The sequence below is a fragment of the Dendropsophus ebraccatus genome, chromosome 7, assembly GCF_027789765.1.
Source record: "Dendropsophus ebraccatus isolate aDenEbr1 chromosome 7, aDenEbr1.pat, whole genome shotgun sequence".
NCBI lineage: Eukaryota > Metazoa > Chordata > Amphibia > Anura > Hylidae > Dendropsophus > Dendropsophus ebraccatus.
Window position 1 is genome coordinate 137336932 of NC_091460.1, and position 5943 is coordinate 137342874.

Below are 5943 nucleotides of genomic sequence, written 5' to 3' on the forward strand. Positions count from 1 at the left end.
TTGTGGACTTATTTAGTTTAGCCTGGTGAATTCCCAGGCGGGACTGCGGGCACCCGCTTTTCTAATTTTCAAGAGTGCTGCGAGCTTTGTTTTTGCTTATAGATAGATGATAGATAGATAGATAAACAACAGAGTGGAGGGCACTCACAGAGAATCGGTGTTGGAGTGCCAGCAATGGAGACTGGAACCACGTCCCCTTCTTCATACACAAAAGACTTTGCGGCACCTCACCTAACGGAGGTGCCGCGAAGTCTTATGTGTAGATAGATAGATAGATAGATAGATAAATAGATAGGAGATAGATAGATTTTTATGTTTTCTATCAAATTGTCTTTAAACATTAGTATTCAAGAAACCTAGAAGCAAAATCTAACAATAACAACGTTCCTTTAATAGAATAAAACTGGTGCCCAGTGGATGAGTCCAGGGCTTTCCACTCCAATATCAGGCTCAGATCTGGAATGTTTTATTTGTAGACTTGATTACTAAAAGATGAGCACAATATTATCTGGGCTATTTTCACGGTTTTGTATGTTTTCCCATGGATGAGATAGGCATCTGGATTCATTCACCAGCCTCTGTTCCTGTTCTGGGCCGTACTGAATGAAGGGACGTTACCCATATGTGGCCTACAGCAGTTCATCACTTGGGTTCTGAAAAATAACAGACAAAACCATCAGATCATCTCCTCAGATACCATTACAGCCTTTATTGCACAGGGCGATCAGCAGGAACAAGCGAGCGCCAACCTGTCAGATCAGCGCTTGTCTGGTCCTCGTTCCTCGCTCACTGCCATCGCTATTACACGCCCCGACTGTTGGAGCCAAGATGGATTATAAATATGAAATACAACTGTGACAAATTGATCCATCTATACTCCATGGGGGGAGATTTATCAAACATGGCGTAAAGTGAAACTGGCTCAGTTGCCCCTAGCAACCAATCAAATTCCACCTTTCATTTTCCAAAGAGTCTGTGAGGAATAAGTAGTGGAATCTGATTGGTTGCTAGGGGCAACTGAGCCAGTTTCACTTTACGCCATGTTTGATAAATCTCCCCCCATGTCTGTTCAGTACAAATTGTATCAGCAAGGTGGATAAATGAACACCAAGGTTTGGACTGACCCATCTGTTCACTTAACAGGTCCTATATGAGGAACACAGGTGGCATAATAACTGGGTGTGGAGGCCATTTAGGGCCAAATTGGGCTGTACATGTTGCCGTGTCGTCTCAGGCCATGTTGATACAGGACATCTGGTGGCTATTTCTGGGCCTGGCAAAATCTTGCTGAGAATCTGCTAAAGAAAATGATCTCAGGCCTAATGGGATCTTCAGGAGGACAAGGTCAAGAATTTACTATCCAAAGGACGCCCCCTATAGGAAGGTGCTTACATCCACAGTATCATCTCAGCCAATCACTGGCCACGGGGGTCCCGGCCAATGATTGGCTGAGCGGCTTGTCAGCTCGGACCGGCCGCTCTGAAGCTAGAGCGCGTGGGACCCGGGGAGAAGACCGCAAGAAGAACCCTACAGCCTGGATAGGTAATGTATATCGTCAGTCACCAGCCGCGCACAGATATTACACATAGCGATGCACGGTTGGCGCCCGATAATTATAGATTCTAACCTATATTGATGATCAGCCGATGATCGTTGTCATCGGCTGATCGCTGTATTTATTACACATCAGGACATTATACAATGTCAGGAATTTAACCCCTTCAGGACCAGGCTAATTTTATTTATTACCATCCTTATAGCGCTTTTATCCTTTGGTCTATGGGGGTGAGTGAGGTGTCATTTTTTGTGCCCTGATCTGTACTTTCCATCATACTTTGCTTGCGTATATGCAACTTTTTGATGACATTTTATTACTATTTTTCTGGATTTGATGTGACAAAAAATCCTCAATTTTGCACTTTGGCGGTGGTTTTGCGCTTACGCTGTGTACCGTGCGAGATCAGGAATGTGATAATTTAATAGTTTGGGCGATTACACACGCAATGATACCAAATATGTTAATTTATTTTTATTTATAAAAAAGAGAAAAGGGGGGTTAAACTTTTATTGGGGGGGATTTTTTTTTATTTAAAAACTTTATTTATTTATTTTTTTTACACTTTTAGTTTTAATTTTAACTTTTTTTTTAATTCCCATAGAGATTACTGCAGTATACAGGATGTAATTAATAAGAAACATCAACGCTGAGTCCTGGCCTGGTAAGTAGAAGGCATCGCAGGGGGAGATTCCCCCACTCCACACCAGGGATAGGGGCACAGTTTTGACAGCTGCATTTAAATGTCTTATTAGCGGGCATGGTCCGATCCACGTCGGATAGCCGTGGGCCCGGGCTGAAAATAGCGTTGCAAAACCCTCTCTGAACCCCCATCCGCATCAGAACTTACATTTACGTTCTGATGTGGGAAGAGGTTAAAGGTAAAATACTACCTATGGTTTAGCTGTTTTTTTCAAAAGATAGTTTTTAGGTAGTTCTTTCAAAAACACAGTGATAAAAAAAATAGAACGTAAAAGGTTTTTTTATTCATCCACCAATCAGTGGCCGCCCATCAGTGCAGTGACAGCTGTTGGTACATTATTCTAGGTCAGGTGGACTGATCGCCCTTTGGGTCTTTAATTGAAAAGTCCATTGAATTTAATAGTAAAAACGGTGAAAGGGTGGTGAAAAAGAAAAACAGTGTGAAAAATTTCAAAATAACAATAAAATGTTTGCAAAAGACGTCTGAAAATAATTGTCATGATCATTATTTTATTGTCCCGGCAGACAACGTCTGTTATTTTATACACTGGATGCATTGGACGTCCGTCATTCCATTGACTTCAATAAATTGCATTTAAGTCAAATTAAACACGTAATAACGGACGTCTTTTCTCTTTTTTTGACGTTGTGTGAACATAGCCTTAGGGTCCATTTACACAGAAAGATTATCTTACAGATTATCTGCCAAAGATTTGAAGTCAAAGCCAGAAAGAGACTATAAACAGAGATCAGGTGTCAAAATGGTATCTTTGCGGAGCATTATGCGCCCCTTGACTCGTGCCAAGAAGGCGCTGATTTTGTTGTATTCTGTTCTGTGTTTTGTTTTTGCAGTGTGTGAACACTGGTTTATCTGCTCACTTGGTTTGGAGACACACCTGAATTCACCTGCTGATTTCTGTCTGACCATGTTATGGTTAATCTGTGTTTGGTTCTGCTGTGACTGACAAGTATTCCTGCTAGTGGATCTGTTTTGTTTTCAGCTGTCTGTGCTTGAGGATCACCCTGACCTCCTATATAACTAACCTCAGTCTGTGTTCTCATTGCTGGTTATTGACGTTGTCTCTGCCCGCTTGTATCTTCTGTGTATTTGCATTCCCTGATCTTTGCCTTGTATCTTTGACCTCCCTTGCTTGCCGCCTGCCCTGACCGTATTGCCTGGACTTTGGCTTCACCTATTGGGTTGTGATTTTGTACCTTTGCTGCCCGATTGTTGTGACCTGGACTGTGGACTATTCTTTATTGTGTTTTGTCTGTCTGTCTTGTCTTTGTGTCCCACCTAGCCAGTGCTGGGACCGCCGCCCAGTTGCTCGCCGCCATCTTAGGGCGGATTGTGGCAAGTAGGCAGGGACAGTGGACTGGGTTCAGCGTCAGGGCTCACTGTCTTATCATGTCCTGCTGTCCGGTTCCTGATATCAGGTCATAAAGGAAAGCCTGAGATTTCTCATCTTTTCAAATCCATTCCTGGCTTTGGCTTCAAATCTTTGGCAGATAATCTGTCTGTGTAAATGGACCCTTAGAGTCACAAAAGATATTTGAGTTTAATAGTCTAGAACCAACAGGCTTAAATGCAGTTAAGGAATTGTTTGCCCTCCTATAACACATTTGTCTTTCACTAGCATTGTACCCCTCTCTCCCCAGTTTCTGTTAGCCCTTATGTTTCCCATCCTCTCCATTCCTGCTATAATGTGCCTACACTCACACTCAGCTATACACACTGCTGCTGTATTGTGCCTGCACTCACACTCAGTTATACACACTGCTGTATAGAAATATCTCTTACTTTCCTCCTGCACAGCTCTGTTATTCTCAATTTCTGATTGGTCCATGCTGAACACACCCCTCCCCCACATAGACCACATAGACAGCAGCCCTGCTTCTCTATTCTAGCCTGTTGTACTACACTACTGCATTATGGGGATCTGCAGCTCCATCCTGTATCTACAAACTGCTGCTGTGTTATCAGGGTTATGCACTTACTATACATTATACTCCACATGCTGATTGCAATACTGTACAGTAACTTATAATATCACATATTCTGCTGTTTCTAAATGTTTGTTTCATCTGTTTAACATGTTGTTCAAAAATAAAAAATAAAAAAATATTGCAACCAAAACCAGGAGTGGATTAAAAACACATAAAGGATCTGTTCACACAATGTTGAAGTTGAGTGGATGGCCGCCATATAACAGTAAATAACGGCCATTATTTCAATACAACAGCCGTTGTTCTAAAATAACAGCAAATATTTGCCATTAAATGACGGCCATCCACTCAATTTCAACATTGTGTGAACAGATCCTTTCTGTGTTTTTAATCCACTCCTGGTTTTGGTTGCAATACTGACTGAAATATACTGACTGAAATATACATATACTGACTGAAATATACGTAGTGTGAACGCAGCCTCAACCTGTTGAAAGACAACGATCAGCCGGCATTGTTTGTTGTCTTCTATTATACAAAGCAATTAAAAGGGTACTTTACGCTGGGGATGGGGGTTGCGTATGGCCAGGGAAGAAGGTAGATGTGGGCAATGATGTCCCCTTACCTCCCCGGTTCAAGCGCCAAGTCCTGGATTACGCCGATCCGGTCCGCGCTGCCCAGCAGCTTCCTGGTCCCTGTTGCGGGCTTGAGACATGACGTGTCAAGTTCGCTCAGCCAGTCAGTGGCAGAGGCGGCCCCGTCAATGATGTCAGCCCCCCAGCCCGGAGTATCTCTTTAATAACCGTAATGGTTCATATTGGCCGAATGCAGCCGATAATCGTTGCTTTAACAGGGCTCACACAGCTGGGTTCACACTGCATTTTTGCAAGTCTGTTAAACATATAAATTTTTAGATGGTTAATTTTAACGTACACAAAAACGTGGTCAACCACATTTTTGTGCACAATAGAAAAAAAAAAAAAGTTTTGACCCATTTTATTTTTTATAATGGCGGTCAATGGAAAAATCCCTCCAAACAGATTGCATTCAATTGCATCTGTTTTTCCATCCTTTTTTTTCATATATACATATAATTTCATATAAACATATACATTAAATGGAACCAGCCTTAATGAAATATGATTAAAAATTTTATTCTTTTTTATGAATTAAAATGAACCAATACACACTAGGGTGAGCCCGACCTTACTGCTTGTTCCACCTTGGGCACAGATGTATATTAAAATACAGATGATTTTTCAATTAATGAAATATTTCTCACCAGTATCATTTGTACACGTTTTTAATGTAACATTCCATCTACATAGCTGTTTTTGAATATTGAGGAAGGGAAAAAGCCAAAGAGACGAATCCCTTGGTAGTGGACTCGGTAATAGACTTCTGCTTATATTTTTTCTAAAAACACCGAGACATGCTGTATAAATGAAATGAGGCTCAGGAATACATCTGCGCACACATCTGGACATTTTGTTAACACCTATGAATGTTGAATTTCTAGAACTTCCTACTTGAAAAACACGAAGTCTAGCTGTTAATCTTTAAATGTTGAATTACCAAATAGCTTCAGCCAAAAATATGATATGAAAAGTCATGTCTGCAGTTCTTTTGTTATCTATTTCTCTTCTGTTCCATTTCCTTACAAAGTCCATAGTTATAATATAAACCGCAATACAGCGGTGTTCTTCCTGCCATCTGTTGTATGAAAGTTTTACTTTAGA

General features: G+C 41.2%; 1 long non-coding RNA gene across 1 annotated transcript; it reads right to left on the bottom strand.

Moving 5' to 3' along the window:
• Nucleotides 1-370: 370 nt before the first annotated feature.
• Nucleotides 371-820, bottom strand: LOC138797057 (uncharacterized). Its single transcript, XR_011363887.1, has 2 exons — nt 750-820; nt 371-653 (listed from the first exon to the last, which is right to left on the bottom strand). It is a non-coding gene; the product is annotated as an uncharacterized lncRNA (long non-coding RNA).
• Between the last annotated feature and the right edge of the window lie 5123 nt (nt 821-5943).